Genomic DNA, 14,963 nt, shown 5'->3' with positions numbered 1-14,963 from the left:
CGTAGGAGAAACATCTAGAGCAATTCAGACCAGACTTACTGAGCACCGATCAGCCATTAAAACTACCAAAACCATGGCACCCCTAGTCAAACACTATATAGAGTTCAATCACAAACCAGACGACATTCGGTGGCGAATATTGGAAAAAATCAAAACAGCAGATGATAAAGGCGGGTTCCAAATCCGGAAAAAAAGAGAAGTTTACTGGATTTTCTCACTAAACACATTCAAATGTGGGTTGAACAACGATCTTCCTTGGGAAAATGCTTTCATTTAGCATTCTCAACAAATACTTTCATGTTCGGCCCGCAACGAATGTGCGTAGTTCACAATAGATAATTCAGATCACGCCTAAAACATCCTTTAAGTATATGATCATACAACCATATGCTTCATTTTTTTTAGTATCCATTTACACTATATAAATAGATCTTAAACTGAAAATATATAATGGATAAGAAAACGCATGGCCGTTGGAGGAGCCTAGCGCGCAACCAAGATGGCCGCGTAGGTGCGAGGCTCCCGAGGACCTCCGCGACCTCCTATCACTATCCTGAACATATCCTGTCCCAGATGAGGACTGTGTTGGTGAGCCCGAGCTGAGGTGGCGCCCGTTTTCCGCTTCCAAATCGGACCTCGGACACCGACTTTACCACCGATCGAGGTTTGCGGCCTTCTCCTAGCCGAACCCCGGATTTGCGTTGTGGGGCGATCCAGTGACGAAGTGAATAACAGCGGCGGGCAGGGCTTGGTGGCTCGCGGAACCCGCACTTTCGCTTTCGTACCCTCCTGGCTGTCTATGCGAGGTTGGGTCACGGGGCTTTGTGTGTTGGTGTGGCATTTCTGGGGGACCCCGCCTGCCCGCCGGCTGTGATCCGCCCTGCAGATCTGGGGTGGCACCCCCCCGGAGCCCGTGGACCGGCTTGCCTGCCCTTCACGACGTGGCTGGTGCGATCGGGAGACTGGGACCATGGCCACGAAACAAGATGGCGATCGGGCAAAGGTAAAATCGACCCGGCGTGGCGCAGCCCAACAGTCCAACAGCATGGATCGCTATACCCTCCAGAAGGGATCTCCTGAGGTGCCCCGCAAGTCCCCTGAGGGCCCTACTGATGCCCCCGATCTGCCCACGGATCTGACTCTGCGGGATGTCATGGGCGCCATCGCCGAGATGAAGGCCTCTGTGGGCCAGCGTTTTGACACGCTGGCGCAGAAGATCGACTCGGTCCTCGTAGATGTTGGCCTGATAAGGGCCGATCTCTCCAAGACCAACGACCGAGTTGATTCTTTGGCCCACACCGCATCGGGCCTTACGACAGATGTGGCGGCCCTGCAAACGGAGGTGCGCCGACTTGCTCGGGCGAGTGCGCTAATGGATCGTCGCCTGGAGGACTCCGAGAGTCGGGCCCGGCGTAACAACATCCGTATCATCGGGGTGCCTGAGGGACGTGAGGAAGCGGCGGCGGACCTTTTCGTGGAAGACCTGATCGTCAACCATCTCCAGCCACGGGGGCTGAGTAAATTCTTTGCTGTGGAGAGAGCCCACAGGGTTCCCGGGGGACGGCCTAAGGTCGGAGCCGCTCCGAGACCTCTCATCGCCCGGTTTTTTAATTTTCGGGACAGAGACGCTATCCTGCAATCCTCCAGACTACAGGGACCGCTTAGACTTGATAATATGGATATTAATTTTTATCCTGATTTCACCCCTGCGGTCCAGAAACAGAGACTGAGCTTCCTTGGTGTCAAGCGCCGTCTTCGGGACCTAAACATCAAGTACGCCATGCTCTTCCCCGCTAAGCTGCGAGTGGAGGTGGAAGGTCGCACACACTTTTTTGAACGTCCCGAAGCGGCCGGGGACTGGCTGGATACTCTGTCTGGAGATCGGGATCGGGGTGGCGCGGGGGGAGCGGCCGGGGGAAAGGGCTCGCCGGATCAAGACTGAGGGACTAATATTAGGCCTCGCTCGGGACAAAAATGATGCCACTTTTTGACTATACGTCGGATTGTTTAATTTCCCCTCCTATGGAGGTTGTGTGGGGTCTCTTGGGGGTTCTTCCTCCTCCTCTGGGGGTCTAGTTAGTTTAACTATCTATGGGGCGACAGGCACACTGCACATTGGGGGGGCTGTCTGGGCTCATGCAGGGGTGCAGGGAGGGGGGAGTTTTGTTGGGGTGGGTGGGTAGGGATGGGGCGTTGTTTGTTATTCTCACAAGGCAACCCTTTTTTTGTGTAGGCTCTACTGTGCTCTCGGGGGGACGAATGATGGTCTTTGTGTATGATGGGGGGGTAGGGAATTGACTTTGTTGTCTTGGAACGTTAATGGACTGGGGGACAGGATCAAACGAGGTGTGGTCCTACAGTATCTGAAGCGACTCTCGCCTGATGTGGTCTTCCTGCAGGAGACACACCTTATTGGCAATTCCTTCTGCGCCATGAATCGGCGTGGTTACCGCCTTGTGGCCCACTCGGGCTTCACGTCAGGCTCGAGGGGTGTGGGTATCATGGTAAAGAACTCGCTCCCGTTAGAAATTGATGAGGTGCTCCATGATGACAGGGGACGTTACACTGTCTTGGTGGGGAGAATGGAGGGCAAAGTGGTTGTCTTTGTGTCAGTGTACGTCCCACCGGGGTTGCAGTCGACCACCTTTGCAGATCTGGGGCGCCTCCTCCTTGGCCTTCCGGGGGGGCTTCTGGTGGTGGGGGGGGATTTCAACGCGGTGGTTTCTGGAACTGTGGATCGTCACCCCCCTAGGGACCTCCCCCGGGCACAGGCGTGGCTATCCGGCCTCTTGGATACACTGGGATTGGTGGACTGCTGGCGCTTAAAACATCCCACACAGTTGCAATACACTTTCCACTCGGGGGCCCATGGTAGTCTCTCACGGCTTGATTATGTCCTTGTCCCGGCGGCCCATGTCGGGAGGGTGGGGGAGGTGCGCCATTTGGCACGGGGTATCTCGGACCACTCCCCGCTATTGTTGCATGTTGATGTCTTTCCGAGGGCTGAGAGCAGGGTGGTCCCAATTAACTCCTGGTACCTGCGCGACCCCACCATTCGCGCTGACTTGATTAAATCCCTCCAGCTCTATTTTGAGGAGAACGTGGGGTCAGTGCCTTCAGCTATCTCCCTGTGGGAGGCCTTCAAAACAGTACTTAGAGGGGAGGCCCTATCCCTTATTTCCCACGCCCGGAGGCGTGAGCGGGAAGAGGTGACCCGGGTGGAGGCTGAAATAGCGGAGCTGGAGGGTAATCTAGAAGATGGGGTGACGGACGCGGCACTACATGTCCTCCAGCTCAAGCAGGCGGCGTATAGGGCCCTCGTTACGGAGGCGGCCAGGGGCCTTAGTAGAGAGCAACAGGGGCGGCTGTATGATGTGGGTGATAAGGCTGGTAAACTGATAGCGTGGTTGGATAAAAAGGAAAGAGCGAATCGTGTGGTCCCACTGATTGAGAAAACGAATGGTGTGTGTGTAACTGAACCAGAAGAAATTGTCTCCTGCTTCGCGGAGTATTTCTGCGAGGTGTATTCCCCGGTCTCTTCTTGCTCGGAAGAGGATTCCCGTGCCCTACTCAGAGATATCGCACTGCCTTCCCTGTCCGGGGAGGACAGGGTGTTGCTGGACGCCGCTCCCACCTCCGACGAAATTGCCCTCGCCATACGCTCGGTCGCTTCTGGCAAGACCATGGGCCCGAATGGTATCCCTATCGAGCTGTACAAGCTGCGACCGGATACATTGGCGCCTCACCTCCGCGCAATGTTCCTTGCGGCCCACTCCGAGGGCTCCCTCCCGCTTGACCAGCGTCTGGCTACAATCGTGGTGATCCACAAGGAGGGGAGACCTCGAGATCGGGTTACTTCTTATCGGCCTATCTCACTACTGAATGCGGAGCCTAAAATTCTCGCTAAGGTACTCGCCAATCGGCTGGTCGGTGTGGTGGGAGATCTGGTTCATCAGGACCAGTCTGGCTTCATTCCCCATCGCAATACAGCCCTTAATCTTCGGCGTTTGCATGGGGTGCTTGCGCGTGTCCCATTCATACGGGAACCGGCCATTCTGGCGTCCTTAGACGCCACCATGGCGTTTGATACGCTTGAGTGGCCATACATCTGGGCGATGCTTGCTAAGTTCGGGTTTGGCCCAGGATTCATCAGTTGGGTCAAATTGCTGTATGCGGGCCCATTGGCACAGGTGGTCGTGAACGGAAGAGTATCGGCCCCGTTCAAGCTGGGCCGGGGCACGCGGCAGGGCTGCCCCCTGTCGCCGCTTCTTTTTGCGCTTGCCTTGGAGCCCCTGGCGGAGTGGCTGCGGTGGGAGCCTTCCATCCGAGGTCTCCGTTGGACCCCTGAGTATGAGGATCGCGTATCCCTATACGCTGATGACATCCTTCTGTACCTAGCCTCCCCACGCAAATCACTTATAGTCCTAGTTGATGTTTTATACTCGTTTGGTCGTAACTCTGGTCTCGTCATCAATCGTGTGTGTATGTTCTCTCTGGGGAGGCTCCTATCCTCCCGCGGGGCTGTCCGATCCAGATCGCCCCGCAGGGATTTCGGTACCTGGGTGTCTTCATTACTCTGGACCCGGAGGCCCGGTATGAACGGAATCTGCTTCCCCCCCTCCAGCGTTTGCGGGTAGATGTTGCACGCTGGCGGCGCCTGCCGCTTTCGCCGCTCGGCCGGGCAGCATTGTTCAAGATGATGTCTCTGCCGCGTTTTCTGTACGCTTTGCAGAACACTATGGACTTGGTCCCGGCGCGCTACTTCCGCGAGGTGGAGAGTCTGCAACGCCGCCTGTTCTGGGACGGGAGGCCGCGCATTGCTCTGGCTAAGCTGACGCTCCCATGGTTTGACGGGGGGATTGCCCTCCCGGATATTAAACGGTACTATTGGGCCTCCCAGCTCGCTGCCATTAACCATGGCCTCTACGGGCCCGCCTTAAACCCGGCTTTTGAAATGGACAAGATGCTCCTGCCAGGTGGCGACTACAATCGAGCGCTCTACTCTAGCGCGCCCGACGCTCGTCTGACGGGCCCCACGCGTGTCATGGTGCAAGTCTGGCACGCGGCCAATGCAGCTATGGGGTGGAAGGACCGTTTGACCCGGGCATCACCACTATACGCGTCTGAGCGGTTAGGTTCCCTGTGGACCTCTAAGGGCTTCGAGAAGTGGGACATGATAGGTATCAGTAAAGTGGGGGATCTTTGGACGAGGGGAGGATTTAAGACGTTCGATATGCTGCAGACGGAATTTCAGTTGCAGGGCAGTGAATACTTCCGGTATTTGCAGGTCCGTCATGCGCTGGGTTCCGTCTTCATGGATGTTGCCTCCATCCCGGAATATTCCCCCTTGGAAGATAGAGTGCTGGATGGGCATGTCCCGGACAGCATGATCTCACTTATATATAAAAAGCTGATAAATGACCGCTCGGGCCTGTTGACTGCCCTTCGTGCGGCTTGGGTTGCCGACGGGTTGGAGCTGGACGACGAGGACTGGACCTCCGCGGTGGCCTCCCCGAAGGAGGTGGCCATACCGGCTCGCCTTCGCTTCGTCCAGCTCAAGATACTCCACCGGGTCTACATGACGGGGCCAAAGCTTCTGCGTATGGGATATGCCGGAGATGGGTTATGTAAGCGTGGGTGTGGTGCTTTGGGGACCTTTATGCATATTTTGTGGGAGTGCCCGGAGGTAGAGGGGTTCTGGCGTGGTGTACATGAGGTGCTGCGTCTGGTTACGCATGTGGCGCTGTTGCCTGAAGCGAGAAGATGCCTGTTGAATGTGTGGGAACCGACTGATTACTCAGCGCCGCAGACGTGGTGGGTGACTCTGGGATATATGGTAGCCAAGCGTGATATTGCTCAACTGTGGGGATCCCAGAGGCCCCCGACGGTCTCGGCCTGGAAAGAACACATGGACTGGTGCATGTTTCGAGAAAAGGTGGTGTATGTGGCGAGGGGTAAGCCTGGGACATGGGTGAAAGTATGGGGCCCCTGGAACGCCTACCGCGGGGGTATCTGTGCACCACCGTTGCTGCCTGATACCTCGCCAGCCCCATCCCCCTAGCCGACTCGTTCCCCTGCTGCCGGGCATTGGGTTCCCCCAGTCCTCGCTCTGCTCTCTTCCCCCTCTTTAGACTTCTATGGATAGTTGGGATCCCCCCTCTAGGGGAGCACATGCTGCTATTTTCGATTGTGGGTTGCCTTGTGGGTGTGGTTTTCTTGTTGTTCTTAATTTAAAATGAAACTGCATAATGGGGCCTGGATGATGTGGTTTTTCGACATTGTTATCTATTGAGAAACGCTCCTCCTGTATTACCACGTGTTCCATGTATATATGTAGTGTGTTCCTACTATTGCTAGCGGCCGGCCGGAAGGTTGTGGGCCCATACTTGTATACTTTTAAGACCTGTAATAAACGGTTTCAAAAAAAAAAAAAAAAAAAAAAAAAACGCATGGCCACTTAGCATATCCTTACTTGGTGATACTTGGTGATAACATCCAGTCTATTAGGGACCCCATACCATCTTCATTGGAGCTGATAGTTCTGTTTAAGCCCCACACACCTAATTACATACCTATGGACTCGCATCTATCTATATTCCTTTTAAGACAATATATGTATCCCGTCCAGAGTTTCTTTTCTCCTGATTTGTATTGTACATCCAATTATAACATCGTAATCGGATGTTGACATACATAATAGTTACATGTCAACTGTTGCTATATATGTGAGTTCATAAGTATATAAACATCGACCGTATCTATTTTATTATATAATATTGACGCTTTTGAAGGTAATAGTGGTTATTTCAAAAATGCATTAATGCCACTTTTTTCGAAATCTCTTCGTTGCATTTATCGAATCCACAATGATCGTATGATTTCACGCATTTATTAACATCAAAACACTATACTCAAGTCTTTCTTTGCTTTCTATATTCGCGTAAACAATAGACCAATAAGCAACGCAAACACGTCTTGTTACGTGCCTTGCACAAACGATACATGTGATCCCATTATCCAATTAGCTGTTTCTATTTAAACAGATCAGCTACACTGCCGGGTTGTTTACGCTACATCCACGTACGCCATACCCAGGATCTGATGTTATCGAGATATTTATCTTTATCCGGTAAGCACAGTTTTGACCCTTTCCATTTAAACTCCTGATATCTTTCACGTCTATCATATTGACATTTCCCCTCTTTTTTTACATTATACCCACAAGGTCACTTAGACGAAGCCTATCCTCGAATTCTGTTTTTACGAAAATCCCGTCATTTCCGCATCCTTTCTATTTTTGAAGGTAAAATTGAGACCGCACCAAGGCCTTTTGCCCGCATCATAAATCCCATGATGATTAATTCTAATTAGGCTTCCATTTACGTAACACGAATGGAAGTTTTCATTTAAAAACATTATCAGTTTTTCCTATTAGTTCATAGATAGGAAGACAGATTTTTATATCTTACCGAGAAGAAACTTGACCTGTTATTTGTCTTATCACCAGTATCTTTAATATTTCAGAGATACCTTAATACTCAGGCACAGTGTTCGTCAATATATACTTAATAAGTACCTCCTTTTTATTTTCCTGAATTTTCATTTACAGATTTTAACTTAACAAAAACAAATCTGAAAGAGAAGTTCCTTCCTTCAGTTCCCTGTCAAAGAGACTATCCTGTTTTACTTAAGTAGGTCACATTGTATCTATATAGAGCATTTATATATTATAAAGATAATACATGACAGAACATCTTATTAAATTAATCCCTATGCTATGTTTACACTCCATAGTGCGATATCCATTTACTGCATCCTAGGGTTTTCGTTCAGAGGATCACGTCTATATATAACAAGAGATAAGTAAGCATCATACGTCACATATTTAAAGATTACACAGATAATATCACCTACAGCATCCTATTAATTTAATTATATTATCATGTTTATATTTCACAGAACGAGATCCATTTACGGTACCCTTAAGTTCTTAATCAGAAGATTACGTCCACATATAAAATAAGAGACAAGTAAGCATCATGTGTCTCAGTCTCCTGAATAGGCTCTTTCCATAAATACACTGGTGATCTAGTGGAACAAAGAATGAGCAAAACAGGGAATTTGGTGCATCTTTGCACTCTTCTATCTAACTTCTTTTTCTTTTCCATGCACTTGTTTAAAGTGTCTGATTATATGTGTAAATATCACGTATATGTTAGACTCTGAAATTTTAATTTGTAATTCTCTTAAACTTTAGCAGACAGCAACACAGCTTTTCGAAATTCAAATGTAATGCGATTTATTGTCCTATACTGCAGGAATGAGTTTTTAAATACTGTTTTAATTAAATTTTAGGTGTATTGTGGCTACTGCTGCCGAAACGCGCGTCGAAGAAACCTAATTCTGCCACCTCTGTATTTTAATAGATCCATTGATGTCATTAGAAGATTCTATTTCTGTCATCGTTGTAATTTAATTAGATTTTTTGGTGACATTAGATCATGTATTTTTAAGAATATGACATTGTATATGTTTTCCTAATTAAATTTGTAATTTTTTTTATCATTTTGTTTGCTTAACTCAGGTTTCATACGTCTTTATTTCGATTGTTATATCATAAAAGACAATTGCATTAAAAAAATATTAAGATCAATCAATCATACATGCAAATTATTTAAAACACCATATTAGTGCATAGCAATGCACGATTTAAGAAAGAATTAAACAGTATTTAAAGATGCAGTATAAAGTGGAGTAAAACCCAATGTTACAATTGAAAAACCAGGATAATTAATAGTGTCTGGCTCTAATAACCCAAGCCCACCCTAGGTACTTTGCTACCCCAATTACAACCAATTCTGAGGTGTTAGTTCTTAGGGCCCACAACGCCTCTATGCATCTACTGATGTTCATCCGTTGGAAGATGGGCCTAATCCATTTGTACCTTGGGGCATGATAAGCGGGACAAGCAAAGAAGAAGTGGCCCACACTCTCCTTTTGATCGTTACACCAGGGGCAGTACTCATTCGAACTACCAGCCCATTTTTGGGAAAAAGACCTTACTGGCAAACAACCTACTCTAAACTGGTGGTTTAATTTTTTGTCCAGACTCTTGGTGACAACATCCCAGTAATTCTCCAGAGAGGGATCTAATTTATGCACCAGAAATCTGCCAGAAAGGGAAGCGCCATCGGAACGCACAACGGATTGATGTCTAACTGATGCCCAGTACAGTGACTTGAAGGCTTGCTTGGAAGGGAAAACAGAACTCCCCGGGGAATCCCACAGTTGGATAAGACCCTTTTCATCCAGGATTTTTTTCACTTCACGGAACCAAGGGATGTTGCTAGAACCCAGGATAGATCTTACTTCCGCAAGTTCAGTAGCAAAGAGACTTAGATCCGGCGATATCCAAATCTGTCTCCACAACGCAACCAACCGATATCGTGCCATCTCTTTGATAGACTTACAACCCATGTCCAACAAGAGAGGTTTGATTGGGGTGGATTGGGGTAGTCCTACCAAATTACGCAAAAATTTGTTTTGGACTGTTACCAAAGGGGATAGGTCCAAAAAAAACCACAGGTCAGCCCCATACAGTATAGCTGAACTAATTTTTGCGTCATAGATCTTAAGAGCCGGTATTACCCTTTTGGTAAGAGACATTTTTTGCTCCTGGATCAAACAGCCTGTGAGGCGTGCAAATTTTAATCGAAGAACATCAACCTGGGGCTTCCAACGTAGCTGAGAGTCTAGAGTTACTCCTAAATAAGTCATAACCTCCACCTGTTCCAGACCCACACCATTCATGCTTACACAACTCTTTATGGGGCGATTTTTTTGTTAGAACCATAAATTTAGTCTTGCTCACATTTATTTGCAGATCGTTTAATTTACAAAAATCCTCATCTGTTTAGGGCCGTTTGGAGGCCCTTACGCGTCTTTGATAGGATTAAAGTGTCATCTGCAAAGATGAGCAAGGGAAATTTAGTCCCACCCAGGGTCGGTGCATCAGTAGGAGTGTCTGCAAAGAACTTCACCACCTGGTCAATAAACAGTGAAAAGAGGGTAGGTGCTAAAACGCACCCCTGGCGGACACCCCGTGTTACGGGGAAACTATCCGTCACCTGCCCTTGACCTCCCCACCTCACCCTAGCAAAATTGCCCTTGTGTAATCTTACCAGGAGTTCAAGGAGTTCTTGTGGCATTCCTAAGGTGCCCAGAACAGCCCACAATTTTGCCCTGGGCACCAGATCGAAGGCGGACTTTAGGTCCACAAAGGCGGCGTAGATAGACCCGCCGCCCAACAGCACCACCTTCCAGTATATCAGAATAAATCTGAAGACCTGGTCAATGGTGCTGGTACCTGATCTAAAGCCAGCCTGCATCGGAGAAAGGATGATCTCCGACTCCATCCACCCCTGAACCCTGGCGAGGACCATCCTGGCAACAATTTTTTGGAAGGAGTCCATGAGACTGATGGGGTGGTAGTTTCTGGGAGCCGAGCGGTCCCCCTTTTTAAATATAGGAAGAATTTCCGCCCCCTTCCAGGACTCCGGGATCCTAGCCCCCTTAGCAATGGCATTTGCAAGCTGAGTAACGTAGGGAACCCAAAGGTGGGGGTCGATTTTAAGTAAGTCTGCCGGGATGCAATCCATCCCAGGGGCTTTTTCCGCTTGAACCGAACAAAGTGCAGTCTTGGAGTCATCATTCGTAAACACCAGAGGATGTTGGGGTGGGGGGGGGGTCGGCAAAGGCACGCAGATCCCCGGGTCAACAAGAGTTTTATAATCTGGGTCCCTAAACTGGGTTGAATAAAAGTCCACCCATGCTTCTACTGGTACATGATTTGCAGGGGTTTGGGAGTCGGGGTTCCTGCCCCATTTCACGACTTCCCAAAACTTAGTCTGGTTAGACGAAAGGCAAGCCTCAAGCAAGTTTGTCCAGTGGGCTTCGTCCCACTCCCTCTTCGCCTCCCACTGGACCTTTTTATACCGTTGGCGAGCCATTTTAATATCCGTGGTCACCCTAGACTTGATGGCTTTTATTAGCCCACTATGAGCTTCCCTGCATTTTTTATTATACCATTTCCTACTAGAACTGGGAGTTTTTAGTTTCCCTAGCTTAGGTGGTAAGGTAAGGAGGGCCTTGAGTTTAATAAAACACTGCTCGTGCAAATCACTAATCCGGTGGATAACACCCTCGTTCGGAGATAGGTTCGCTATGGCATTCAAGGTAGATGATACTTCCAATGATATGCCGTTAAGCAGGGTGGGGTCCTCCACAACCCTGCTCCATTTAACCCTTCTTCTATTATTGGTTAGGATAGCCTCTGCAGTGATGCACGAGGCTACAGGGGATCTAACAAGTCCACCAGGGAGCTTTATACTTAAGGACAAGGAGTTATGATCACTCTCGGGACGGTCAATGACAGCCATGTCTTCCAAGAGAGACCAGTACTCTATTTTAACCAGAATGTAATCAATTCTACTTTGGCTAACCCCATTGTCAAATGTGGGTTTACCAGCCTTGTCAGATATCGTGCGACCATTGGCCTCTCTCAGGCCCCACTCCAAACACAGCCCTGCCCAATGCAGAGCCGCTTCTGTGGCCTTTTTGATATTATTTAATGACAGGGATGGGATATTCCACACAGCATCCTCCTCAGACCCCAAATCCTCATCGCTTAACAGGGGTTTGAAAGTACAGTTTAGATCCCCCCCCAATAAGTATTAATTTATCCCTCCCAATAAGTTCAAGGTAAGAATCCAGCTCCTCTAAGATGGCCGGACATCGCCCACCGGGATGTCCTCGAGCGTATATATTAACAATGATTTCCCGATGTTTCTCCTTGATTAACTTAATTCCCAGAAGATCGGGGTTATTAACCAAAATTTCCACTGGTCTATAACTAATGGACTGCTTAACCCAGATTACCAGGCCCCCGGAAGCTCTACCCTTAGTACCCTTGATTGCTGGTTTAAAAAAATTAAGAAAGCCTTCCCGAAATATCGGTTCAGGGGCTCAACTCTCTTGAAATAATAAGTTATCCTAGTTGTCTATGAAATCTGTCCAGTCTTCTGAGCCACTTCGTCCCTTTAGGCCAGCGATATTCCATGAGGCTATTTTAAGTGAAGAGTCCAGCATGGTTGGAGCAGCTCGATTCATGTCGCCATGCTCTGATATTGTCTCCCCACCCTCGGGTGGTGGAAAACCAACCGACGAACTACCTCCTAGCACTCACTCGGGGACCTTGACCGGCTCATAAAGCCCATCACCCTCACTGGATAGGCATGCAACCCCAATAGTGGGGATGCTACAATGACTCCCTCTGCCAGGTTCGGGACTAAGTCAATCGATACCCTCCAGGCCAACTTAACTCATTCCCTGTACTAATTTGTTGTTTTGATAACCCCACATTGCCTGGGAACTATATTTTCCACTGTGTACATACTTGGTAGTATTATTTAATCGGATTTCAACAGACTATTTTCAAATGTATGCTACTCTAAACAAAATGTAACAAACAAATCTAATGAACCATCTAAAACACAGGAACATTCCAAAACATAACGATGTATAGTAAAGAAAGAAAATGCTGTAGTAGTTAAAAGCCGGAAAGTGAAAGTAGAAAAAGGAATCTGGGAGTAAGAACTGCTGTGGGAGACTGCCTAGCAGAGATAGAAAATAAATAGTGGGAGGAGGGAGGCAGAGATCGAAGAACCGAGATGGAGCTGGTAAGAGAAGAAAGCATGGCAAACTGAGGAAATGATGGGACTATTGTGAAGGGAGTGTGGGCTGTTGGGGTATATGGGACATCAGTTACTGAGAAGCAAAATTGACTTGTTCTCTTACATAGTACCCAAAACATGGAACGGCCTACCACAAAACATCAGAGCCTCCTCCTTGCTACTAGAGTTTTACAAGAAGCTGAAGATCTGGCTCTTTGAATAATTTAGCAGGGACCACATGCCTACACACCTGTTAAAGTGCCTGGATACCCTCATAGGTTATTATTGTGCTCTACAAAGCGACATAATATGACCGGTACAGAGAAGCAGCAACAAGAAGGCCAGGTACTACTGTGGGAAAAGGAGACCGAGGTAGAAGATGGCAAAGTGATTGAAAGCATGTCCTGTACTGGGAGGCAATGGGGTAGTAGAGTTGGTGCTTCTGGGCTAGCAGTTTTTTGTTCTTCTCTTTTTGGGCCGTGACAAGCAGCCTCCTTTATTTCTTGTTTTACAATGTGAAAAAATGCACAAGTTCTGTTTGGTGCTATTGGCTCAATTCTCTGCTACCTTTTTAGGTCTTGGCTGGACAGTGCATGCGCTGTTTCGAATAGACATGTATATACTTTGTGGGTCCATTTGCTGTCTCCATCGTAGCTCTCCTATTCTTTCTCCCCATTTGTCCATGGCATACATTTGTCATGCCTTTTCCTGTGTTCAGCCCTCCCCAAGAGCATGGTCCAATTATACTATCCCTCCACTGCTTCCATTTTAGGATCTGTTTCAGGAACCACTTTTTTCCTTGTTAAAGAGCACTTCACACCAATGCTCGTGATTTTTTTTTTTCTCACTGGTCCAAGCTCTTCTGTAAACAGGCCTTTAAATCTTATCTCGTCACATTTATTGTGCAGTCAAAGGCCAAGGTCAAATGCCAGACGCTGTCCCAGGGTGCCTGTTTAGCTACTTTACACATAATTGGTGTATGTCAACACTCTGGTCCGGCATGGTATGATATGCTTGTAATTCTGACTGCCTGTGAATGACTTTCAAAACACGTGGCTAAATCACACATGCATCACTTCAATTTAAAGACTTTATTTGGGTGAGTGTGTACAAACAAAATCAAGCAATTCAAAGCCTTTGTTTAAGTGCATGTTGTAAAAGTAATTCACGCTCATTCTCAATTAAATGAAATGTTGCATCGGCAAATCAAAGTTGATTACTCAAACATCCTGTGTTTATTTTTTATTTTGATTTGCCGTTGCAACATTTAATTTGAATTCTGAGTGCATATGATTTAATTTGAAAGCATACTCTTAAACGAAGGCTTTTAATCACATTGTTTTCTGTGTAAATGCATACTTAAATTAACTCTTTTCCTTGCAGTAATAGAAGCGTGATTTTGATGTTAGAGTGCGTTTTGGGTGCAATCACAATTAAAAATGTTTCAGCAGTAAACCAGGGTACCAGTGCAGCATTACTTCTAATTCTGATTTATTTTCAAAATGCTCACTTGAAAAAAAGGCTTTACATCAGTTTCACGTTTGAGACACGCACTCACTTAAAGCCCCTATGAGATACACAAAAGTGCGAGTTTGTATTTACATCTCCTCTTGACGTATTATTTTATTATGCCTGTGCTCTTTTTCATTTGTCACATCCATCAAATTAAAGGTTCACCATCGCATGGCAACACCAGTGTCTACATTATATTCACCAACATACATTTCCTTTATATGCCTTTGATTACTCCCTTTCACATGATGGAACAAGAAATATATAGTGGGAACAAACATACTCAGAAGGAACAATACATTGTTCCATACATACATTTAGCAAGTCAATGACAAAAAAAATGTGCTTACATTATGCCAACTAATGTAAGTAACATTGTTCTTACATGATGCCATTTGTAAGCGGAGAACTGCTGTGGAGATGTTGCTTCTCTGTCGATGCATGTCTGCTGTGCTGCTGTCAGTGCTCCTCCTCCCCCCGAAGGGGCAAGAGCACAATACACGCACCGCTGGTGATGCTGCGAGGAGGTCAGGCCTCTCCTGGCATTGAGTGCGCATGGTAACGTTGATGTGCCATTAACATGTACACTGCCTATAGCTCTCAGATTGCCGAGACCTATTGACTTTGCCAATGCTTGTTGTCATGAATTTTAATATTGTGATATCTGTCACTTTCTTGATAGCTTTTTGTCAAATACTGTCCTTAGAAGATCTTTATAAT

General features: G+C 47.4%; 1 protein-coding gene across 1 annotated transcript in view; it reads left to right on the top strand.

Moving 5' to 3' along the window:
• The window catches only part of SART1 (spliceosome associated factor 1, recruiter of U4/U6.U5 tri-snRNP), a 698,390-nt gene that overhangs the window by 135,127 nt on the left and 548,300 nt on the right, over positions 1-14,963 (top strand). The gene's annotated exons all lie outside the window — the stretch shown is intronic.

This window comes from Triturus cristatus, chromosome 9 (assembly GCF_964204655.1).
Source record: "Triturus cristatus chromosome 9, aTriCri1.1, whole genome shotgun sequence".
Taxonomy (NCBI): Eukaryota; Metazoa; Chordata; class Amphibia; order Caudata; family Salamandridae; genus Triturus; species Triturus cristatus.
Note: the sequence above shows the minus strand (reverse complement) of the source record. Positions and strands in the feature narration are given on the sequence as shown.